This window comes from Emydura macquarii, unplaced genomic scaffold, assembly GCF_026122565.2.
Source record: "Emydura macquarii macquarii isolate MOO-44397 ecotype Brisbane River unplaced genomic scaffold, CSIRO-AGI_Emac_v2 contig_1676, whole genome shotgun sequence".
Classification (NCBI taxonomy): Eukaryota; Metazoa; Chordata; order Testudines; family Chelidae; genus Emydura; species Emydura macquarii.
In genome coordinates this window covers 1322848-1349953 of record NW_027131813.1, presented here as the reverse complement: position 1 = coordinate 1349953, position 27106 = coordinate 1322848, and the positions used below count along the sequence as shown (strand labels likewise).

Here is a 27106-nt window from a genome sequence, read left to right as displayed (position 1 = left end):
CATTTGCACTTTGCAGAAATTAGAGAGGAAATATATAAGAAAACCAATTCTGATATCTTACCCAAAACATTCTTATATAATACTTAGTAAATATACAGGACTTGATTCTTCATTGCATGGACACTATGCAGTGTTTTATATCAACTCTGCATTCACTTTGTACAGAAAGAGTACATTGTTACACAGGTGCAAGGCAGTGGAGATAATGATTTTCATTGAGAGACCTCAAAGCACTTTGGCCCAGATTTTTAAAGGTATTTAGGTATTGATGTGCTCAGGACTGCAATGCCTAACTGATTTAAAGGCTTGACTGTCAATGGGATTTTGGCTCTTAAGTGACTAAATCCTTTTTGAAAATTAGATTTAAGCACCTAAATCAGTTAAGCATTGCAACAGTTAGCACAGCAATGCCTAGATACCTTTCAAAATCTGTATGCAGTGTTATTGTAGTTGTATCGGTCCCAGGATATTAGAGAAACAAGATGGGTGAAGTAATGTCTTTTATTGGACCAAATCCTGTTGGTGAAAAAGAAAAGATTTTGAGCTACACAGGACCTGAGGGAGAGCTCTGTGTAGATCAAAAGCTTGTCTCTCTCATCAACAAAAGATGGTTCAATCAAAGATATTACCTCACCCACCTTGTCTTTTTGAAAATCGGAGCATTAATGAACACACATTCATCAAACCTTACAACATCCCAGTCAGGTATTATTATACATATTTTAAAATTTGGCAAATTGAGGTATAGACTGGTCAAGTACCTTGTCAATGTTCACAAAATCGTGCTAAAGTATGCTCTGTTCTAATTCCCTTCCAACTCCTTAAAACATTCTGTTTATTGAACTAATAAAGCAGAATGGTGGGAATTTAGGAGTCACTTTCTATTAATGAGTTAACATCACTCAATCATCCACAATTTCATTTTCAAATTTTAATTTGTGTCATAGTTCTATTTATTACAATGCCTAATAACAATGTCTAACTCAGACATCTGTTAAAAGTATGTAAAGTTAATTTATTGGAAAATCTCCAGCAGAGCTCAATTAAAAAGTTCCCCAGTTAAGTTGATGCCTGCGATTTTTAATGAATATCTAAAATAGATATTGTTAATAAAAATAACAACTAATTAAAATATAATTAAAAACATTAAAAACTTGCATTTAATATTGAAAAATATAAAACACAGAATTCCTTGCAAGATTGTAGAGCAAATTTTTTCCAATAGATTATTCCCATATCCTATATGATTTAATGAAGTATATATTTCAGACCATTGTAATGCATTAGTGTCTAGTGAAACTATTTATTGTACAAAATACTGCAGGCAAATATAATAATTCATTGTTTAATAGATTTTTGTTGTCCTAATTTTACTTTACCTTCATAAGAAAATTTTAGTGTCTCTGTGTACTCATTGGTAGTCCTATATTTTTCAAAGTGGATTTTGCTATATTTAAATAATTACAGTGTTTTGCAGCATATCTGCAGTACTGTGAATTAAACGAATAAATGAAACAAACAGTTGTGTTTTCTCATCTGATCATCGTCATCATATTATCATTTTGAGCCTGACTGCTTGTCTCCACTATGCCGTTAATCTGTTTTTAAAAATGGATCTACATGAAACCATGGAAATGAGGTACAGCACAGTAATGCTTTAGTGAAGCATTACAATAAACCATAGTCCCTTAAAGCACAGCTGACATTTCTTTTTTCCTTGTGAAGATGTCAGTAGCTTTAAGCAGGAAGCAGCATGCAGACTGTGATATAGTATCTCTCTCATACACATTCCCCCTTGATGGCAGATTATCTGCCTTGAGGTTACATTAGGCTTCAGTCAGCTGTCAGTCAGCAGATGAGCAGGAACGGTCCAGTGCCTCTTCCCCCTACTCCCATCTGACAGTGATAAATGATCAGGCCTAATGCTCAGCTAAGCTTGACGGGTCCAGGCCTCCCCTTACAATCTGTTACAGACTAACATCAACGTTTTTCCCTTAATATCTCTTGTCGGCATAGCAAAGCAGGATCATTGGGGTGTTAAGGTTAGGCCTATTGGCTTTTTTCTTTCAAAAAAGGGAATTACTACTTTGCTCCTTTGAAGAAGCTCGTAATCTGATGGGGAAAATAAAGGAAGATGAGAACACATGCTGTTATAAAACTGTACAGAGAACATGCCTTGGTTATTTATCTCCTTAAAAAACCAGATACATCTCACCAACAGCTTCAGAAACATACATCAGCCTTACACATATCTTGTCTGAAGTACTCTCCTACTTAAAAACCAATGATATGTTATTGCTGTTTGTTGTTGTTTGGGGGCAGGAATGGGGGAGGGGATTTTTAAAACGATCACAAGAGGGCAGGTGAATTAAGTGTTAATTTACTATAATTATAAGGGTTTTTTACAGCTCAGCTTCTAATACATACCATAGTTTCAGTTGCCCTTCTGCTTCTTAGTACATATATTTTACATGCTCAGTTTGTTCTCCTATGCAAATAAATACTGTGATTAACCCAGGAAGTTAGGATCCAACTGTGAAACCCTTACATAAAGTTGGTGAGTACTTACTCACATAAGTAGCCCTATTGACAACAATGGAACAGCATGCATAAGTAAGAGTTCCACAATCAGACCCTTATTTCATATTTTTCAGTCTAATGACATATACATAAAGGGTAACATTTTCAAAGACCCAAAAGTGATTTTGGAGCAGTGGAATTTACAAGAGCACCTAAGCAGATTTGGCATTTAACTCTCATTGAAAGTCATGGGAGTTAGGCATCTAACCTGCTTAGGCACTTCTGTAAATCCTTCTAGGTCCCTATCTCCATCTTTAGAAACCTTTGTAAATCTGGCCCTTAGAAATCTAGGTTCCATTTTTAAAAAATGACTTAGGCACTTAGGAGCCTACATTCCAAATCAAACTCCTAAGTTCCTATATCACTTTTCCAAGCGACTTTGAAAATTTTACCTATAAACAAATTGCAGAAACTTATTAAAATATAACTTCTAGACTCAGCTCAGCAAATTTCAAAAGTGAAAGTGTGTATAGTGGTCTCCACCTGGCCATAAAGAGAATTTGTCCACTTCAGTAAGCCACCACACCAGCTGGCACAATGCTATATGTTTAGCACTCAGTGCTCAAGAGAGTCAGAGATGGGATAGAATGGGTGAAGCAGGTCAGGTCTCAGGAGCAGAACTGTGAAGAAAGGATGGAGGGCACGTTAGGAGGGATTGTGCATTCATGCAGCATTTAACAAATGACAGAAAGTAATTTCAAACAAACACAGTATTAGCTAGGTTTTGTGGGTACACTGGTTTTGAATTACAAACAGCAGCACAGCTAGGGATCTGTTCACTAGGTCCATAGAAAACACTGGATTTTCCATCTAACGAAAATTGACATGTCGTTCTTTAGTCCTCAGAACATCTGTGCTTGCAGGACAATCGGGAGTTCTATGGGCACTATTGACATATACAGTATATGTTTAGTATAGGAGGCATCTGCTACCTCTGTCACTGCTTGGAGAAGGAACAGGCTTCTCCCTAAAATGCCCATAAATCATGATGGATTGGAGGGGAAAAACAGAGGCCCTGACTGGAAAGGATGATGTGGAACAGCTATCCAAAACCCTCAGAACACAATGAAGGGGTGACAAAGGCCTGGGAGATGGGACAAGGGGTCAGCCTCTCCACCCTCCAGCTCCCTTCAAGACAAGCATGATGCGGAAATATTCTGTAAAACCTGAAACATGAAGCAAGCCAATAGGACATGGTCCATTACCAAACAATCCAAAGAGATACCAGAGGGCCTGGTTTCTGTCAGACACACAACCGCAGCAAGATTATTTCACTCTACTCACTTTAGCAGAACAGGTATGCACCAAGTCGCAACAAATTTAATAGCTCCTCTGTTTAATAACTCTTTCCCCTGTTCATACCTTTCTTAAAGTGAGGCACCCAAATCTGGACACAACACTCCAGTTGAGGCCTCACCAGTGCAAAATAGAGCAGAACAAGTACTTCCCAGTCTTAGTCTACACTACAGCCGCTACAGCACCTCAGCTATGTTGCTGCCGCTGTGGCACCCTGGTGTTGTTGCTTTCTGTATCAACCAAAGGCATGCACTTGTCTTTATTACATTTCATCTCATGGATTTCAGACCAATTCTCCAATTTATCAATGTCCTTTTGAATTCTCCAAAACGCTTGCAACCTCTTCCAATTTGCGTCATCTGTAAATTTTATAACCACGCTTTCCACTTCATTGTGCAAATCATTAATGAAAATATTGAAGAGTACTAGGTCTAGAATAGACCTCTGCTGGACTCCACTACATATCACCTCTAAGTTTGACAGGAAACCATTGATAACTACTCTTTGAGTAGAGTTTTTCAACCAGTTGTGCCCCCACCTTATAGTAATTGCATCTACACAACATTTCCCTAGTTTGCTTATGAGAATGTCATGTGAGATTGTCAAAAGTCTTACTAAAATCAAGATATATCATGTCTACCGCTCCCTCCAACTCCCTCATCCACTGAGTTAGTTACCCTATCAAAGAAGGAAATTCTTGGTTTAGCAAGATTTGTTCTTCACAAATCCATGCCAGCTATTATTTATCACCCTATTATACTCTAGGTCCTCACAAGTTGATTAATCATTTGTTCCAGTATCTTTCCAGGTACTGAAGTTAAGTATGAAGTATGTTTAGTTTGAATTACTTTAATTATAAATGCCAAACATGCAAGGAGGAGGTAACTTTTGACTTTATACAAATTATGAGTTGGAGCCGGAGGGGAACTCTGCCAGCTTATAGATGGTAACTTTTGATCTCTACTGAGTTGAGGCAAATTCAAATGGGTTACCTAGAAGTGAAAGGCTCTGTATACCATTACCAGACTCCTAAGCTGTCCAGTTATCCATTGTTAACAAATCTGTATTTAATGTAGGGTGACCAGATAGCAAGTGTGAAAAATCAGGATGGCGTGGAGGGCAATATGCACCCATATAAGAAAAAGCCCTGAATATTGGGACTGTCGCTATAAAATCAGGATATCTGGTCACCCTAATTTAATGTTTCCATATCATTCTCACATTAAGAATCTTGAACAGTTTAAATAGCTATGAAAGTACTAATTATGTTTTTCCTAAACACATACCCAATTCTATTAATTCATGATTACTTGTTCTCTTCATTCCCTCTGTAGCACATGGCATTGGCCAGTCGGAAAACAGCATACTGGGCTAGATAGACCATTGGTCTGAACTAGTATGGCTGTTCTTATGTTCTTACTTTATAGTAAAAATATCTCTCCCAGGAGGTTATATCATATTGCTCTAGATCAATAAAACACTCTAGACCTAGTTTCACAATCAGTGAGGGAATAATGAAATGATAATTGCTGCCTATGCAAAGCAGGGATTACTGCTGAACTATATTTAGTGTTTGATAATGGGAAACCTAAGCTCTATTTAGAATACAGCAGATAACGTCTGTAATGGTATACAGGTGTAGTCTGCTCTAAGTTTACTTTATGAGACTGTTCTGAGATTAAAACAACGAGAGTTCTGTAGCACTTTAAAGACTAACAAATTTAATTTCAGCAGGCAAACTGCCTGCAACACAACTGACCTGGCTCCTGGTATCAATGCACACCTGCCACTGACTGAACATCCTAGAAGGATCAATCTTCTTCAAAGACAAATGATAAGCAGCTAGAGAATTCTACGATGAGATCTCCTGGGACAGTTTGAAATAAAATATTGGTGTAAAGAATAAATACTAAAGGACCTGTTAAGGCAACAGGGATCAAAACCTGCTCCAATTTAATTCAATGACAAAATTTCCATCACAAGCAAAAGCAGTTATGAGATGAGTACCCCGGAATCTTATAAACTTGATTCCAGGGAAAGGCTTAGTTATAAAAAAAGTTCTGAGAAATGTTTTGATAACATGGAATTCTAAGATGCAATCCAGGACTTCTGAAAAGTTCCCCAGCATCATGATATCAGCATGAGATTAGCAAAAACCATAGGCTCAGTTAGAAACAGAACACCTTTGTACTACAAAGAAACAACAATTTTGAGCTCCCTGAAGTCCAGGTGCTCAAAAAGGAGATTTGGTATGGCAGGTAAGGATCACATGAATGAAAATCTCAGAAATCTTTTCCAGAGCCATTCATAAAGAATCATAAATCTCATCCTTCCCAGTCAGGCATGCAGGAGCTCCCATATGGCAGGACTAATGCAAGAGCTCTCACCTGTTAAATCATAATAGCTTGTGCCAATTCTAAGTGAGAATTCAATGGCAATCAGAGACAATGGAGTTCAAAATTTCAAAACTTCCACAGAAGGTTATAAAACATGCATTTTATTAGGAAAAACAGAACAAACAAATATGTATTCAGATCTTTTTTAACTAAATGTGTAACATATACTTGACTCAATAAGCATTTTAGGTTCCATGCTATTCTTACTTTCATATATATACTGTATTGTCCATGACTGCACTTACTTCAGAAGTTTAGTGGGATAAATAAATATTATAACAAATCCACAACCATGTAGAGATTCTGGGCAGACACTGTGCTGTACACTTTGGCCACTTGAACTTCACAGCAGCAGTGGGGATAGGACTCCAGTTCCAAAACCAAAAGGTAAAAACACTTGGAGCTAAACCCTGGCCCCACTGAAATCAATGGCAAAACTCTTATTGACGTCAGTCGGGCCAGGATTTCACCCTTGAGAAGAATCTTGGCCTTGATCCGGCATGGTACCTAATTAAGCACAAGAGACGTTCCAGTGAAGTAAATGGGACTACTAACCTGCTTAAAGTTAGGCAGTTGTTTAAGACCTTGCTGAACTGGGGCCTCTTTTAGCATGTAGTAGGACACAACCTATTACACATAGCTGAGCAGTTCTGATTGTGTCCAAGAGAGGATAGTAGTGTGCATACATGCACATGCACCTACACCCCAGTTAATTACAATATGTATTCTTGTATATGTGCTTTTCTTTAATTAGTATTTCCCTGTTATAGACAGTGATGGTTCCATCTTGTAAATCTGTAGTTAGGCACTTTTTCAAAAATAGAATTTCTAATTCAATCACTTGAAGTCCCTACAATCAGTAACACTTTGTCTTAATTCTAAAGTCAGCTGTTACTGCTTTTATAAAGCACTCACAATATGCTGTAGACACAGGGGAAAAAAGTTGCTGTGCATTTTTTTCAACTAGAACAGCTGAAAGAGTTTATGATGTGAGGCAGAGATACCGCCTAACATCCCTCTGATCCATTCTGAAGCTGATGAAACAGACCTTGACCTAAAGCTCCAGCTGTCCATTCCTATGGTGTAGAAGTTTTTGCAAATTTATAATGAAGTTGTGAATGTATGAGATATGGATTATTATACATTTATATGCTGTATAATGTGCACATCACTAGCCTATGAAACCACATATTTTTATTACCTTTACACTTCTCCGTCTTCTTATCTTCCCTCCTATTCTTTGTTATACTCAAGAGTTGTGTCTACTCTGAAATGAGATTGTAAGCTATTTGGGGAAGGAACCATGTCACCCTAGGTGTTTGTAGATTACAGAGCACAATGGAATCAGAGGATTGAGGACTTTGGGCACTACTACAATACAAATAAATAATCATAATAATCACTCTAGACCCTTTAATAAGCATTGAGGCACTATTCAGAATTATAAACTAGGGAATCACTTCACTGGCTACTGAAATGCAGTAACTCTCTGGTGCAACATAATAATGATTGATTGTGTCTACAACACTACGCAGCAGTGAAAAGACTGGATGTGAAAGAGAATAGCATACCCATTTGAATCTATAAGGGAATGTTGGGTAGGCAGACTATCAATGCCCTAGATGGAATTTGGCAAAGATATAGGGCTCAACACCCTACCCTTGCAAATTGTACCGTAAGGTTATTAAATGACTATGAGTAGTCAGGGCTTCACTTTTATGTCTCACCCAAAAGACAGCATCATGCCCCCTGTCACTACCATAAGGTTACTGACTCAAAAGGAAGGCGACTACTACAATGATCAATGCCAGTTTTTATAGCTTATGTATTTTATCCTAGGATTCTTCATCCGAATACTGAGCTAGCCTGACTCTGGTAGTTAAATACAAGATCTCAGCCCAAGGTGGCATGGCTACAGATATGAGGCTCAGTATTGTACTTTAAGAATAGAAACTTCTCACACCTATTGTGAGGAAGGAGGAGGATGACTACGGCATACTTAATAGACTCTTTAAAAATGATATTAGTTTGGCATGTTTCTTCCCAAAACAGCTCTCTTTTGACAACATGATTCACATCATTAATTTTAAAAGTTTATATAACAACATTTTTATTTACTGCACAGGGAAATCAATAAATCCAGGCACATTTGTTTCAGACTGCTTAAAATTTCTGCATTAAACACAGATTTCCATTATGACTGATCTAATAAGTCCTATTCTCATCTGGGCTATCAGCAACTCAATAAGTAATTACCATTCACCTTAGGCAGTTCCAGTCCATTTGACCAATACTGATGACTCAGGAGAGGCAATAAATGAAGAGCACAATGCTAATAAAAGAACAGAAAATGATGTGAGAAAATGCTGTAACTCACACCGTTTTGCTATGTTTATAGAGAAGTGTTCAAATAATATAAAAGTGATGTGATCAAATGTAGAGATTTATTTTAACTTCGGTGGTTTACTTATTTGTATGATTAAATATGAGTTGTTCAGATTGAAATTGAAAAGGAAACAGTATGCAGATCTGGATGTATTGCTCGTTTGTATATATTATTCTTTGTACTACCATAGCATCTAGGAGTCCTAATCATGGATAAGGACCCCGTTGTACTTGTACTTTGTACAAACAAAAAGACAGTCGTTGCCTCACAGAACTTACAATCTAAGAATAACATGAAGCCGTTGGAAAAAATAGAAAAGCCTTATCTGTGCATTACTAGAATGGACATTATGGGCTCATTTCTGTTTTAGAAGACTGAACCTTACTTGGGGGTGTAGGGCTAAGCAGTGGTAACTTTTATAAGTTATGGGGCCTGATTCTGATCTCACCAAGACCAGTATAAATCAAGATTAACTCCATACAAGTCAATAGGGTTACACTAGTGTAAATGTGATCAGAATAAGGCTCAAGGATTCTTGGTTGCTCTAGGAACCTCTTAATACACTTTTTTAAAGGCTGTAGTCAGTACTCCTCCCAGCACAGGGAGCAGAGCAGGGTCATCACCCCATCCAGACATGCAATCTATTCTAGCGTTGCCACTTTTGCTTCTCAACAAAATTCCCTAAGATTTGGCCCTAGGAAAAGAGCAATGGTAGTGGGTAACAGATATAGATTGTGTGGGTATCCAGTATAACTGCACAGGTCAGGTTAAACAACAAAATAAAATGGCTTAAAAATGATAAACTTCACACAAAACTCCAGGTACATGTCCTGGACTTCATGCCTCATAGCACACTTAAGGCATGTGGCTCACTGATATGACCTCTGATCTGGTCACACTTTGTTGCTTATATAAATGAACCAAAACTTCCTATCTAGTAGCCAACTATCCAGACAGAAAAGATTCAGATGATTATTGCTAGTTTAAGTAACAGTATGATAAATGTTTCCAGATAAGTTTCACATTGAAGTGAAATATCAAACTCTGAAATACATTTTCAGAGAGCTGTAACACAAAGCTTCCTTCGGAAAATGTACATTTCACTTGTGTTTGTTTATAGGGAATACTTTTATATTTGATATCTCCAATCAAGTTAATGCCATAGTTTAAGTGGAAGGAGGTCTTAAACATTTAGCTTATTGAGCTGAGCATCTTCAAATCAAAATGACACTTCTGTCAACTATTCTTCCACTAGCATTATATTTTTTCTAGATCTGCCCAGACTATTTAAAGGGGGATATTTCTGCATTCTCAGTCAGGTCAAGTATCTCCACACAAGATGGAAACTCTTCAGTCTCTCATGATTTAAGGCAAAGACTCAAGTCAAAAAGGTGCTGATCCGGGAACTTTTATTCACTGATGCTGCTGCTCTTATAGCACATGATGAAGATCTACTACAAGAACTCATGGATAGCCTTTCAAGTGCTTCTCAGGCATTTGCTCTCACCATAAGCATTAAGAAAATGTATTAGGACAGGGGGTTCCACAAGATCCTTTAATCACCCTAAATGCAAAAAAGCTCAAAGTAGTCCAAAAGTTCAGCTATTAAGGTTCTACAGTGACTGTATACATTACGCAGAGAAAGCATAAGTATCATTTAACTCACTGTGAGTGTAAAATTCTAATAGAACAGCTGTGATTATTTCACCTGCTTCTCAGTTTCCCTAGCCATGCTCTATGGCCAACTCCATTTCTGAGAGACCCCCACCTAGTCATTATATCCTTCTGCCCCCTAATCACTGTCCCTTGTCCACTTCTCCACCATTCACTGCCCTGTAACTTTTCTCCTTCAGCTATAAACACGTACGTTTATAATTTTTATATTTACAGAAATATATACTTACAAACATGTAACCATGTAGCTCTTACCTGTTTATAGTTTACAATTCCAAAAATGGACCAGGCAGTGAAGAGGGTAGCAGGGTGCAGATGAGTAAGGCCAGAAGCATAGAGGGCATGGCGTTGTGGGACAGTGCTCAGAGGAACAATGGGGGTGCATTCAGGCATAGAAGTAGTTCCCCTCCTACACCTTGGGATGTGGAATTCTCCTGCAGATCTTAGGGAGTTCACAGAACAATAGCCTATGGGCTTTGGAAGGTTCAAGAGACAAGCTGTAAAAGCAGGTCCTTGCACACATGCAGATTTATACAAATCCTTCCAAAAACACACCCTCATGACAGAATCAAAATGCATCTGTGGTGGGGGGAGTTCCCATTTACTAAAGATATCTGTTTACCAAAATTACACCATTAAGGGAAACTGTCACCTCAAAATAATACATTGTAAACGAATGAATTGCAAACCATCCAAGGAAGATAGACAATCTGTGTGGAAGATTCAATACTCAGAAGAATTTAAAGAACATTCTGCAAGGAACAGGAGGACAACAGGACAGTGTGCTGCCTTCCTGGAGCCAAGACATGAGATGCCTTGCTAAGACTGGGTAGGCTTCTGAAGTCAATGGGAAAGGAGGCATAGGTGGTTGTTCATATCAGCACTAGTTACATTGCATTGTGGGATATCGCAGGACCATGTTGAATAAGAGGAATGTCCAAGCAATCTTCTTTGAGTTCCTTCCACTCCCACAAGAAAAGGAAGACATAAGGCAGAAAATTCTGGAAGTGAATTGCTTGCTAGGTAAGTGGTGTAGGAAGTAGGTTTTGTGGAACATTGATCTGCCTTCTATGGGGGAGAGAAGACTGTATAGTTTGGACGGCCTACACTTTGGCAGAAGGGAAACCAATCTCCTCGAGGACAGACTGGCTAGAGTAGTCAGGAGCATGTTAAACTAATAGTAATAGGGGAGGGTAAAAAGAGGGAAGATATGAGCACTCAGTTATTATAAAATTGAGATACTGAGAACAAAATTAATCAAGGAACCAAAAGACATGAAGAAAAGAAATTCTTGAATTGCCTGTACACAAATGATAGGAGCCTAAGTAACAAGCAAGAGTAATTGGAATTGTTCATTCAAGAGCAGAAATTTGATCTAGTTGGTATTTCTGAAACATGGTGAGATGATTCCCATTATTGGAATGTTAAAATCAATGGTTTTAACTGATTTAGGGAGAACTTAGTGGGCAAAAGGGGAGGGGGAGTGACACTCTATACTGAAAATAGTATGATCTGTTTCTGAGTCACTGGTAATGTGGAAGAAAATCATCTTGAATATTTATGAATCAATCTTCCAACATATAAAGCACAAGATGGGGTATTAGTTGGTATTTGCTACACACCACAAATCACCCTAGGAAGCAGCATGACCACCTACTTATGGGCCCATCTATAATGTGTAAGAGAAAAAAGCTCTGTGATCATCAGAGACTTCAATTTGAGTAATATATTCTGGAGGTCTCATAGTGCCAGTACTAAAACATTCTTGGAATTTCTAAACATTATAGAATGTTCACTAATTCAAAGAGTGTTGCAACCAACATGGGGGAATTCTATACTATTCCTTGTCTTAACAGATAAAGAAAAACTGATCACAGAACTAAAAAATTAATGGCAGCTTAGGTAAAGGTGATCATGACTTGATAACATTTATAATGTGCAAACAAAATAAAGTCCAGACCAATAATATATATATATATATGGTGCATTAATAGGGCCAATTTCACAAAGCTGGAAACAGTTATGAGCCAAATGAGCTGGGAGGAAGAGTTTAATCAGAAATATGTGTATGATAATTAGGAATCATTTAAGAACATCTTACTAGATGCCCAAAAAGCCACAATCTCACAATCAAGGACTAAGACCATGCTGGTTAAAAATCTGACCTGCTTTAGAGGGAACGTGAAGGCAGCCATAAAAAATAAAATATAATATATAACAAATGGAACAAAAGGGAAGTTGAGCCTAATGAATATAAATCAACAGAGTTAAATACAACACAAAGAATGTTTTTTTAACATATTAGGAACAAAAAGAATCCTGTCAATGGTTGTGGTCCATTGCTAGATGGAAATGGTAAAATTATCAATAATGATGCAGAAAAGACAGAAGTATTCGATCAATATTTCTGTCTTGTGTTTGGGGAAAAAACAGATGATATAGTCTCATCATATGGTAATGATAACACTCTTTCCATTCCACTCCACTAGTATCTCTGGAGGATGTTAAACAGAAGCTACTGATGTTATATGGAGTGTTATTGTAGTCGTGTTGGGTATTAGCCCAGGATATTAGAGAGAGAAGGTGGGTGAGGTAACATCTTTTCCTGGACGTTCTGATGTTGGTAACAGAGACAGGCTTTCAAGTTTAGAATGAGCTCTTCTTCAGATCTGGGAAATGTACTCAGAGTGTCACAGCTAAATACAAGATGGAATAGATTGTTTAGTATACATTGTTAACACATATTGCCTTGAGATATGAATCACTCAGAGGCGGTTGGGGAAGTGAGACCATGGCATGAATCCCCTCCACACTGGCCTGCAAAACTACTCAGGCACTGTGGCTGGGAGTAGGTTGTACCATCTAAAAAGATGACACAATCCCTGCCAGAAATCCTGGTGGGCCATAGCAGCTCCACATCACCCAAAACAAAGGGTGGCATGTAATACACATAATCTGGTTGCTAATACCTATATAGCACTTTTCATATTCAAATCACTGTATAAATGTTACTTAATTAATTCTCCAGTAAGAGAGTTAACTATTATATCACAACCATTTTGGATGGGAAAACTGAAATACACAGAGAATATGTGAACTAAGGAAGGATGGTTTTTTGGTTATGGTTACGGACTGAGATTTAAGTTCAGTTCCTAGTTCTGCCCCAAATTTCCTGCGTGTCCTGGGTAAATCAATCTCTCTATGTCCTAGCTCCCTGTGTGTACAGTGGAAGTAATACCTTACATTAATGTTGCAAAGAGAAAGTCACTAACATATGAGAGGAGCTCAGATTCTACGATGATGGAGGCCATAAAAACATCTAGAGATAAAAAATAGCTCAATGCTATAAAATGAGTCAGGTCAGATCTGGACTCAGTAATGCCTGGACTCCAGGCTCATACTTTGTAATTGGACCATGCTGTGTCTCCTAATTTTAATATAACCAATCTCCATTATAAAACACAAGTATTCAATACATATAACATATCTGAACTCCAAGTTTTAAATCCATGGAATTTGTGTTTTTCTAATTCAATAATACTTTTTTATGTTAAACTCTTTCATACCACCACATATAAGTTGAAAAAAATGAGAGAAGTAGAAATTCAGTCACAAATGGGGCTATTACTATATTGCTCTGTCACATACAGTAAAGGTATAGTCTAATATATGGGTTCTCAGCTGAGTTGGGGGTAGGGTTGGGTCACAAATAGGTCCAGGGCAATCAAAACCACTCTCCCTTTTTTATAGCTGGATGGGAGAGCATCCTGAAACAATAGGAAGGGGTCATAATTATTTTCTCTTATTACATGGAAACATGATAGGAAAAGGTTGAGAAGGATTGCTTTAATACACATAAGCAATGCTGTTAAGCCGATTCTCTATTCCTTCACCTGGGATAGCCATTTATAACTGAGCACAACACCACAAATTCAGAATGGTAGATTTTACACTCTCTTTACACAAGACTAAATCATTATCCAAAAGCCCTATATTCTTCACCTAAGACCATGGCTCACATAGTTTTAACTACTTTCAGGACCTTGGTCAGCACCCAGAATTACACTTTCAGGCTATACAAGATGCCTTTAATAACTCTTTGGTTTTTGCAAACAGCAAAGATCTTAGGAATCGGTAGCAGGCAGCTATCTTGCCCATTTTCTGTCAGGAATTGGGGGTCATTACTAGAATACATCAGAAAGAATAGGGATGTTAAAACTGTTTAAAACTAAGTTTGTAATATTTCCTGAAATATAATTGTGTAGAAATGCACTCATAAGCTAAGCATCACCTTCCCCTATATGAACTATGGTTTGCTCCTGCAAAGCTGTCCTTATTCATGTAAGCAATCTACTAATGAAAGGTATAATTGCATGAGTTACAGTTTTGCAAGATTAGGTGCTATGTTAGCAGAGTGGACTTAAAACTGGGATCATTCAGTAACATATCATTATTCCATGAGAAAAAGCTAAACCATCCATAATGATGGAAATATTAAAACAACGACCTTTTTAAGTTTTGAAAATTCAGTATTATAGGCATAAATATTATTGCCTCTTGTGATTAAGGTTGCCTCACACTTTCTATTATAAGAACCTATTTTCAGTTGCTTATAACTTTGACAAACTTTAATCATTTGGGCTGAAATTTTCAATAATGGGTATCTGCCTCGGGTGGAAGATTTTTAGTAAATTTCAGTTAAAGCTGGTCAGCCATTTTTCAGAAGAAGCTTAGGGGGAAAATGTTGCCCATGTTCATTTGTTTTTAAACCCATTCATAGATTTCAAGGCCAGAAGGGACCACTGTGATCATCTAGACTAACTTACTACATAACACAAGCCATAGAACTTCCCCAAATTAATTCCTGTGAACTACAGCACATTTTTTTAAATAATATATAATCTAGATTCTAAAACTGCCAATCATGGAAAATTGACCACAACCTTTGGTAAATTGTTCCAATGGTTAAATACCCTCATCATTAAAAATGTTTGTCTTATTTCCAGTCTGAATTTGTCTAGCTTCGACTTCCAATGATTGGATCTTGTTACACTTTTGTCTGCTAGACTGAAGAGGTCGTTATCAAATATTTGTTCCCATACATAAGAATTTATAGACTATGATCAAGTCACCACTTAACCTTATCTTTGTTAAGCTAAATAGACTCAAGGAGCTCAATCATAATAAGGCATTTTTATAACCTGTTAATCATTCTCATGGCTCTTCTCTGAACCGTCTCCTTATCAACATCAACATCCTTCCTGAATTGTGGACACCAGAACTGGACACAGGATTCCAATTGCACCAGTGCCAAATACAAAGGTAAAGTAACCTATTTCTAGTTGAAATTCCTGTTTATGCATCCCAGGATCACATTAGTCCTTTTGGCCACAGTGTTGCACTGGGAGCTCACATGAGTTATTTATCCACCATGACCCCCAAATCATTTTCAGAGTCACTGCTTCCCCGGATAGAGTCCCCTGACTCCTCCTGGCTCCCAGGAACTATTGTGGCACTGGGCACAGGAATGGAGAGCAGAAAGATTGTCTTTCCTGTGCTCTCAGTGGTTCCTCTGCTGGTGCCTAGGCAACCTGAAAGAGAAGGAGGAAGTATCTGATTCCAATGCAGAAGAATAAGAAATGGGAGGAGAAATGGGGCTTACAGAAGACAAAGAGGGAGATGGCAGCAGAAGAGGAAGGATGGAGGAGCTCTGGGGATGGATGAATGTGAAAAGATCAGGGGCCAGAGCCGAGGGAGAAAGATAGGAGAAGAGGTAGAGGAAGAGAGGAGCTGGAGGGGAAGGAAAGGCACAGAAGTCATGGGAAGTGGGGGGTTTGATAGGAGCAGAGGGGGACAGATACAGGCGGGGGGCACAGGGTCAGACTAGTCTATAACCATTAGAGAGCATTCCCCTGCAAAACCTGGAATTGAACCTAGGAGTCCCAACTCCACATTCCTCTGCTGTCAGTAATCAGCTGTAAAACCCACTGGCAAGGTGTGTATCTTACCCCATGCCAGTGGCTGGTCCAGACAGATGAAACCAGCCTATTACTGCTACCAGTTACTTCATCAGCTCAAGAGACAGAGGTCTGTGCAGTAGTTCTAAAGGTCCAAACCCTGAAGTTGGGGGCCAGTATGGTTCCACATGATAGCATATCTGTTTTTCAGTTTTTCTGGGTTTTTTAATTAGAGCACTGAAAAGTTAGGAAAGCCCAATCTTTCATTCTGCCTCTTTGTGTGAAGGCATAATTATATTATTTTTAATTAAGATATTAAATGTTTATTGAAATGTTAAATGTCTTTAATATTTATTTAATCCACATATTTTTTCTACAGGACCCTGCCTCATTCAGTGCACCGGATGGGTGATGCCGTGCAAATTAATCAGACGTGTGTAATGAATGAGGCTGTTGTAAGTAGAAATGCTGTCTCATTTGCTGCACAAGTTGGAAGGTGTATAGTGAGTGAGCCGGGGGATTGCAGTAAGAGAGAGTATGGCAATCATAGAATCATAGGACTGGAAAGAACCTTGAGGGGTCTTCTAGTCCACTCCCCTGAACTCAAGGCAGGACTAAGTATTGTCTAGACCATCCCTGACAGGTGTTTGTCTAACCTGCTTTTAAAAATCTTCAATGATGGAGATTCCACAACCTCCCTAAGCAATTTATTCCAGTGCTTAACTACCCTGACAGTTAGGAAGTTTTCCCTAATGTCCAACCAAAACCTTCCTTGCTGCAATTTAAAACCATTGCTTCTTGTCTTATCCTCAGAAGTTGAGAACAGTTTTTCTCCCTTCTCCTTGTAACAATATTTATGTTCTTGAAAACTGTTATTCTTTTCCAGCTCAGTCTTCTCTTCTCCAGACTAAACAAACCCAATTTTTTTAATCTTCCCTGATAGGTCATGTTTTCTAGACCTTTAATCATTTTTGTTGCTCTTCTCTTTGTCCACATCATTCTTGAAATGTGGCACCCAGAACTGGACACAATGTTTCAGTTGGGGACTAATCAATGTGGAGTAAAACGGAAGAATTACTTCTCATGTCTTGCTTACAACATTCCTGTTAATACACTCACAATGATGCTTGCTTTTATTGCAACATTGTTACACTGTTGACTCATATTTAGCTTAGGCTCCACTATGACCCCCAGATCCCTTTCTGCAGTACTGCTTCCTATGCAGTCATTTCCCATTTTGTATGTGTGCAATTGATTGTTCCTTCCTAAGTGGAGTACTTTGCATTTGTCCTTATTGAATTTCATCCTATTTACTTCAGACCAGTTCTCCGGTTTGTCCAGATCATTTTGAATTTTAATCCTATCCTGCAAAGCACTTGTGAACCCTTCACAGCTTGGCATCATCCACAAACATTATAAATCTACTCTCTACGTCATTATCTAAATCATTGATGATATTGAACAGAATCAGACCTAAAACTCATCCCTGAGGAACCCCATTCGATATGCCCTTCCAGGTTGACTGTGAACCACTGATAACTACTCTCTGGAAACGGTTTTCCAACCAGTTATGCTCCCTCGTTATAGTAGCTCCATCTAAGTTGTATTTCCCTAGCTTGTTTATGTGGTCATGCAAGACAATATCAAAAGCCTTACTAAAGTCAAGATATACCACATCTACCACTTAACTCATGGTTATGGCAGCTGAGTGCTACCCTGGAGAATTGGATTTCATTATCTCTGCCTCTGCTAGAGATTCTACATTATGCTGGTCAAGTCACTTAAACCAATTTTCATGGCTGGGTACTTAATTGTGTCTTCTTCATTTTCTGTGTATCTTGCGACATCTGAGACCAGATTTGCAGAAGTGCTCTGCCTCCCAAACTGCATCTGAATCAATTGGAGCTGTGCTTTTAACATACAAATAGACTTGGCCCAGTTCAATTTTTATTGTTTTATAATTTCAACATTTATTTTTAAGTGTTTTTTATTTTTATTTATTTAAATTTTCAGAGTTGCAGGAAATTATTGGAGAGTCAGACAATGGGGAGGGGGGGGGTTAGACAATAAATTATTTAATGACAGTAGATATTGAGATTCAAAAACACAAATTATAACCATTAAAACACAAATTATCAACATCACCTGTCAAAATATATGAAGTTAATATTCTTAAATGAAACTCTAGTAAATTCTCAAGCAGCATTTTTTTACTTTGCCTCTCTGTAAGTTTTGATGATTATTGATAGAAATATTTTTTAGTCAGTTTGGGTGTAGGTGGTGAAATTGACAGTTATATTTACCAATAAAAATGTAATCCTTCCAAGTCTACCTATAAAATGCTATAAACATGTCTGAAAAATCAAGACCGAGGTGTCACAAGTTGGGCCCCCAAAATTACTGGACAATTTTGGCCTTGATATCTCTGTGTTTCAGTTTCCCACCTCTAAAATAGGGACAAAAATAATACATAATCTCACAGGGCTGTTGGAAAAGCAAACTCATTATTGTTTGTGAAGCACCATAGAAACACCCATGAGGAAATTAATAATTTTACATTCAGTGCAGGGTTTGGATGATGTGCATTAAATAAGGCCCGGGGTCACACACTGAATGAGAAGGGTAAAAATAAGTAACAAATAAGTACCCATTCACTAAATGGAGCAGAGGTCCTGTGGAAAAAATAGTATGCGATAATGTAATTAAAGGCTATATCATAATACATACGCACAGGTGGCTAAATTATGGTAACATGGACAGCCTTAATTCTCACATTTCTTCACTCTGAAGAAATGAAGAACTAAATTCTTTTAATATAGTTTTTGGATATAAGCAATAAGTATTTCAAGTATTCATTTAGCTATCTAAAAAGGAACCACTAATTGCTGCACTTTTCCTTAAACTCTTGCTATTTTAAAAGCAAAAAAAATTACATTTATTTTCTATCATATGTGTTCATTCTTATGTATTCCTAGTTTTCTGTGAAACTGCATTTTTGCATCCTCTTACTTTTCCACATTGCCTTAATCACATGATAAATTGATAGAACTGAAATCTACAGAAAGCCTGGGCTTTAATTTCATCAGTTTTAGCAGGTGGTTCAGGCAGTCTTTCTAACTGTGTTAGTTAGCACGTGTTAGCTGACATGATAATATCACACTTTAAATCCTAATCTAGACCAGGCATTTAAGGCACTAATCCTTCAGGCTTTTCACAGGTAAAATTCCTATCCGACTAAAGTAAAATAAGTTTTCAATTTAAGTCAGTGGGAGGTTTCCCTGAGTAAGGACTGCATGCTCAAGTGCAAAAGTAATTATTTTAAATATTTTACCAGTATAGTTAGGTCGTGACAACACTACAGTTTTCATAAATTATTTTCCAAAAAAGGAAAAAAATATTGGCTGCACAGTTTATAGATGCAATAAAGGCTGCCCTGATATGGGTTTTTTTGTGAAAAGGTTCCACTTTGTACACTGTAAATCAAATTAAGCCCTGCCTGGGGAGTCATCATCCCAAGCATCTAATGAAGAAAATACATCAGGGCTACTGCAAGTTTATTGGAGAATTCCAGCAAAAAGGAAACAACAAAACAGCCAAGAAGAACGAAGACTTAATGGGGAAACATATGATATTTAATTAAATAAATATTCTCAGCAGTGCTCCAAAGAATGAAATTATTTGCATGCTGGACAGCAACATATTGAACCACACTGCTGAAAAGATTTATACTACATTGCTCATTTTTTTCATTAGCACAAATACATCCTCTACTTAGAAATTAGGTGTCTGAAAGCATGGCAATATCAAACTTTCAGGAACTAATTGTGCATTAAGAGTTCCCTGAAAAATATTCCACTTTTATTAACTGAATATTTGTTTTATTTTTGTTATTATTTTCTGTAATTACATCAAAAGAATTAGCTAAATTAATTATTGCCACACTAATGCAGTCCTAATTATTACCATTGAAAGTAGTATGTAAATGAAATTTAAGGCTTATTTATTTGGAACTCAAGTGAAGAATTATTTGAATAATAGGAGAGGAGTTTGTCTTCATTTTTTCTAGGAGATGCCTGTGAGAACAGGAAACCAGTGAGACAGCCTGTCATTCTGGTGTAGGCCCTACAGTGAGAGATGGAGGAGTTCAATGGTTAGGAGTTTGCCTGTTCATTCCCTAACTATGACTTAGATCCTGCAATTGATAGCACATAGGTGGACTGCTGAACATATGCAGAGCCCCACTGAAAACGACCTGCACAGTGTCAGTTGCAGTTCCGAGGCCCATATTTGTTCTCATTGGTATCCATATTGTTCTCTTATTGTCTGACAATAAGAAGCTGTATTCTCTTTGTTCTTCCTCAAAAGGAAACAGAATATTCAACACTGTTGGTAAGTAGGGGTTAGAGATTTTGCTTTGTTTTTGTTGTTCATGTTCCTGTGACAGTGAAAGAAGTTATAGACTATGGGTGAATTCCTAGCCCCACTTAAATCAGTGGGAGTTTTGCCATTGACTTCAATGAGGTTAGTATTTGACCCTATAAGTGTAAGTAACAAAAACTCGATCATACTCCCACTGACTTCATATTCCATTTCTGATTCCATCCAATCTCACATGTTATTTCCGAAAGCTGTACAGTACTAATACTGAATAGTGACTAAAGATCTGTACATTTGTTGATGCATGTTTTTGCAGACAGGCATATCAACAACCAAGCATTTTCAGTGCATCACATCTAATTTTTCAGGGAATCGTCAAAGATTTGTAGCCATATTTTGTAATCACATTTCTTCATATGCACCTTATATAGAAGCCACTTTTTATAGTGTTTTAGATTGAGTTACTTTATATATTCACATATTTATATATTAAACATATGCTTCCAGCTCATCATCATTCATATAGTTCATAATTCATATTAGCAAATCTGCAGCCTCTTAGGACATCATTGTTATTATGCTTCAGACTGTGGCCACTAGGAACATCATGGAGACAACAGGGATAAAACTCTTAACCCCTTGCTCATAAAGCATAAACCCATACCACTTGAGTTAAAGAAGAATCTCCATTCGTTGTTAGCTGTAGTGCTTATGACACAATTATGCAGTTCTGATCCTCGCTAGGAGAGGGCAGTGCTATACCTGGACACTAGCCTGTTCATTAAAAACACAAGTCAGATTATTTTAGTTTTTAATAAAAATGTTTGTTGTAGGTTTTTGTCTTCAGAAACTTAACCTTGATCCAACTACCTAGCAGCATTTCAGCACCAAATTTTTTTTCATAGTTTCCAAGGCCAGAAATTTATAAAATTATGGAAAATGTCATATTTCTTAATCATGACCAGTTTTAGTAGTTTACAGTTGGACAGCTGAAAGAAAAGTTTCATGCACAAATATATTTAAGATTTCATTTGCATGCCTAAATTCATAGTTTTCTCCGTCCATTTTTCTGAGATGCCCATTTATCCACACAATACTATGTGTGTATAACAGTACCCTTTTAAAGTTCACAGCACACCAAATTCTTTACATGTCAACTGGAAAATTCACATAGGAGTACTAATCAGGGTTTTAAAGCAAGGAAATAGAGACTATAATTTGATAGTTAGTCTACATGCAACATATAGTTAAATTCCAGAAGTTAGATGAAGATCAAAGAAGCTACAGTGGAGAGCATACTTAAATAGACTTAGCAGAAAGGAGGAAAAAATCAGATGGGAATAATATGTTAATAAAAATTATTACATTTACAGGCAAATACTATTAGAATCTCTATTTTCAAGTGCAAACCTGCTGTTCTTTCAAGTCCTATCAAATAGCATCAATGGTCAGAAATACATTCATTTATGTAATGACAATCTTTGGCATCACTACATTTGCATGAATTTCTTCAAAGCAATTATCACTCTTTGGAACTTTAGAGGACATTTAAAATGTTTATATCTCTGCTTTATCAATAATGTTTTTCCCTGTCCCTAAATTCATGATGATAAACCAGACTTCTGCTCTGACCTAAAATATCACTTTATCCCTCTTTCTTCTGAGATCATATTTATTAGACTACAGAGCCAGAGGAAGTGAGCTGCAGTTCACAGTGCCACTGGGAATTTTTACTACATGGTTTTGCACTATAGAAATAAATTGTTTGTACACACAATGAATACAACTATTGTCTTTAACAGTATTGTCAGGCAACTACCTCACAAACTGAAACTTCATATTTCTATTATTAATTACAGAAGGTTCCATCCTCCAATGTGCTGAGCACTCTGGTCTTGATCCAGCAAAGCACTTAAGCACATACTTAACTTCATGCATGAAATCAAATGCCACCCAACAGCAAATGGGGACCATCCCAGCAGCAAGGGAGGGAGACACCCGCTGAGGGCACTGGTTAGCTCCAACCTATCCGTTAGTGTCTTTGGCACCCACTGGCCAGCTGGGGCAGGAGAACTGAGTAAAGCCAGAAGGAATCATTATGATCGTCTAGTCTGACCTCCTGTATAACACAGGCCACAGAACTCCCCTAAAATAATTAGAAAAACATCCAATCTTAAATTAAAATGTTTCACTGATAAAGAATCCACCACGAGCCTTGGTAAATTGTTCCAATGTTAATTATTCTCACTATTAAAAATTTACACCTTATTTCCAGTCTGAATATGTCAGGCTTCAATTTCTGTCCATTGGATTATGTTATATCTTTTCCTGATATATTGAAGAGCCCATAATTAAATATTTGTTACCCATATAGCTATTTATAGACTAATCAAGTCACCCCTTAACCTCCTCTTTGTTAAGCTAAATAGACTGAGCTCTTTGAGTCTACCCCCAGCTCCAAGATTTAACCTGGATCACAGGCCATATGGCTCCATTCCAGAAGCCCCCACCACTCACCCTGAGGTTAGGTAGGTATGGGAGTCAAACCAGCAGATGCTGCAGGTCTAGCTGATCACCCATTTGGAGGTCAGGAAGGAATTTTTCTCCCCTAGACCCAACTGGCAGATGCCCAGGGAGTTTTTCACCTTTTTCACTGCACCTTTAAGCTACAGGTTACACCGGAATGCACTTAGTACCTGAGGTACTTGGTAGAGTCGTTAATTTATTGCTACTTGCAGCTGGTTTACTGTGCAGTTAAACAGCTCCCAGTGGTAAAAGATCTGGGATTTTCCTGAGGGGCTTTGGGCTCATGGGATAAGGTGAGACTTTGTGGCCCTCATGAGAAGAGGTCAGACCTTATGGTCTTTGTGGGTCAAGGTCCTCACCCATCTGCAACCTCTGTCCCCCTCGTAGGGGGGGGGAGGGGTGATGGTACGACTCAGGGTGAGCTGAGTTCCAAAGGATAGGCTGAGGACAGCCTGCCCTGAGTTATGGGTTATACGGTAGGAGCCCTGTGATCCCCACTCTGGAATCACCAGTACAGGAGAATATGGGTGATGGGCAGGTACTGCCCGTCCCCATGTTTAAAAATTTCATATAAGTAGCGGCCTGCCAATTAAAATCTATCTACATGTCTGTCCTCACTTCACCAACTGTATCCAGATCAATGGGACATGCTTGAAGTTAAGTTATGTTTAAGTGCTTTACTAGACAATGACCAAGTGCTCAGCAAATATAAAGACAGTATCCCTGCCCCAAATTCTAATTCCAATTTAAATAAAATGCAGATTTTTAAATATTTCAGTTACTCATAAGATTAGCTAGATTCCAGCAGATTGACTGGGAGATGATACATGTGTGTCCAACAGAAAAGAAAGATATAACAATTTGAATCAAAATATTATGAAGGAATAATAGCAACCATCATATAAAATTATGGTCTAAATTCATCCCTGATGTAATTCCAGTGAAAATCAAAAGAGTTACACCAGCGATGAAGTTAACCTGTGTGTGTTTTTTGGGTTTTGTTTGTTTTTTAAATGGATGTTGTTAGACTTCAGGATGTTAAGCTTTCATAAACCTCCATTCAAAAGCTTTTATGAACTGCTGTTCCAGTTTCCATAGAAACAGAAGATCATAATTTCTGAGACAATATAAAACCTTTTTCAATACGTTTGGTAGTAATTTTCAAAATGACCTCCATTTAATTAATGTGATGGTTTGACCCATACTTTAACATTATTTTCTAAGAAACAAGTAGAATTGCTCCTTTAAAAATGCAAAATCAATGTTCATGCAAAGCAAAAAAACCTTAAAACTTTGTGATCTTCTTTAAAAAGTGTTTCTATATATGGCCTGCTAATATTTCTGCTTCTACTAATACATTTGCTCTAACCTTGTGGAAAATTACACATATTTATGACCTTGGTGTCTTTGCAAAATTAGCAGTCAGAAACCTGCCATGAGAACCAAATAAATAATGAGCTGTCCAGTCTTTATACATCCTATTGTAAGAATTTGAACCTCCTTCTTTCTCAGATTTTAAGGATACATTTGCTTAATCCAAATGCAACACAAATACTTTTGATACAGCTATTGGGTCTATTCTGTTCTCTCTTTGATGCACACATGTAACTCTCATTTGTGTTAATGGGAGTTCTGTGTGCAGTGAACAGAGAGGTGAGAATTATTTTTCTAGTATGATAAGAAAATGCAGTCAGACAAGATCTTACCTTAACCACCCTTATTCTAAATAAATCATCACTATCTCCTTCCAGGACCCACCTATTCCCCATTTCTCCCTCTTTCTGCTTCTAGGGACCCAGTTCAGCAATGGATTAATAATGATCCAGGCCCTGTACTCTGGAGAAAGCCTTCCCTTCACATGTGATATGCCTCTCCTCACTTTTTACTTCATATGTACAGTTTGTTGAAGCCCTTCCTCCACTTATTATATGATATAATCAAATCCATGAGTGGATTTGCAGCACTGCATTTGCTGTTGATCTTGGCCAGGATATTCAAAGATAAAGCCTAAAGTCAGGCTTTTGAATCAATATTTCATTATAATGATTTCAACAATAGCAGCTTAAAGTTGGGCACCTAAATAAGTGACTTGATTTTTCAAGTGTGCTGAGCACCCTGCAGCTCCCATGGGATGCTGAATATTTTTGAAAATCAGATCATTTATTTCGGACCCTAACTGTAAGCTCCTATTGTTGAAAATCTTAGCCCTTAGTTACATTTAGCCTTAATCCATACCTTGCCCAATTTCCTTTGTCAAATTTAAGGGGTTTATTGCTCTTTCTGATTGGTTTTAGGATCTTAACTTGTTTTCTCTTTACTTTCAGCACTTTTTCGCATTCTCATTCCTTCTGTCTGTTTCTAAGGCCCCATCTTCATATGGCCACCTCTCCTTTTCTTACTACCATCATGATCATCTAGCCTGATCTCCTCTACATTGCAGGCCACAGAACCTCACCCACAGACTCCTGTAATAGGCCCCTAACCTCTTTCTGAGTTACTAAAGTCCTCAAATCATGATTTAAAGACTTCAAGTTACAGAGAGTCCACCATTTACACTAGTTTAAAACTGATGTGACCCAGGTCCCATGGCACAGAAGGCGGCGAAAACCTCCCAGGGTCTCTGCCAATCTGACGTGGGGGAAAATTCCTTCCCAACACCAAATATGGCGATCAGTTAGACCCTAAATGTGTAGGCAAGCCCCACCAGCCAAACACCCTGGAAAGAATTCTCTGTAGTAAATCAGAGCCATCCCCATCTAGTGTCTCATCACCGGTCGTTGTCTCAATTGCTTCTTTCTATGACTGAATATTTTGAAACCATGTTTACTCTTTCCTGGAAATCCACACACCAGGATGGAGTAACCATAACCTAATAATTTTCAGAATCTGATAGCTCACCATCCTCCAAAGTACTTAAGGGGAAATTATTGTCTTATGTCATATTATCTTATGTTTCTTGGGTATCTTATACTGCAGTTTCACTTTCTTTTTTGGTTCCTGCTTCTGTGAGTCAGAAGAACTACTAATTTACCCTACATTTGGTTTTCTTACCATACTTAGACTTTGTTATTAAGCTTTCTATGCTAGGACTATCATCCTCATGTGGAGGCAGACAGAGCCCTGATTCTAATCCAACATTAGGGAAACCAGAATCAAGCCTGTTAGCTCCTATATGATCAAGTAATTAATTCACTGAATGCTGCACTATTGGGCTTGAAATTCTAGCAGATGGGTTAGTATTTTCAGTAATACCAGCTTCCTGGTCCAAAGTAAAAGATGATATGTAACAAAGACGTGTTTGGTGTAGCGAATTTGTCAGGTCTGAGATGAGAGTTGTTTGCAAAGAACAGAGGACTGTATGCCAAGGAGCGTCTGTTACAGAGAGATCAGATTTAAACCTCAGTGTCAGCAAGCATACAATACATTTGTCACAGTTAGGAAGGCACTACAAAGCAAGGCAGTAGAGAACCTGTACAGATGGAAATGGAACAACCACCCACTGCTCTATTAAATGAAGACGATTCAGTTATTTACCTCTATTGAAACTGTTATTTTAGGTGAGGGTGCAGATGTGTATTCCACTCTGGTGCACACACGCCCAGCGCACTGAAACTAGAGAACTTAGCATAGCAGTACCCACAGGGGCGGCACTCGCACCATGTGGCTCTAGCCCCTCTACTGCCTATTTAAGGGCAGAGTCACCCGAAAGCCCCTCAGTTCTTTCACACCAAATATCATGAGCAGAGGGGATGGAGGAGGGATTGTGGAATGCGCAACTGCATCCTCATCTTGAGGAACAACCGTTATAATAAAGATAAGTAGCCATCTTTTCTTCTTTGAGAGGTTGTGGATGTGTATTTCTCTCAGGTGACTCACAAGCAGTACTCATGGGAGGTGAGGCTCAGAGTCTACTT

The 27106-nt window shown here is 37.9% G+C and overlaps 1 protein-coding gene across 2 annotated transcripts in view; it reads right to left on the bottom strand.

Annotated features, from left to right (window-relative positions):
* Positions 1–27106, bottom strand: part of MSRA (methionine sulfoxide reductase A) — a 395608-nt gene that overhangs the window by 253510 nt on the left and 114992 nt on the right. Inside the window, exon 2 of one of the 2 annotated variants that reach the window (XM_067556165.1) lies at positions 3064–3200. The exons of the other annotated variant lie outside the window; for it this stretch is intronic. The gene's annotated coding sequence lies outside the window, so the exon portion shown is untranslated. The remainder of the gene's footprint in view (positions 1–3063; positions 3201–27106) is intronic. 2 annotated transcript variants of the gene reach the window in all.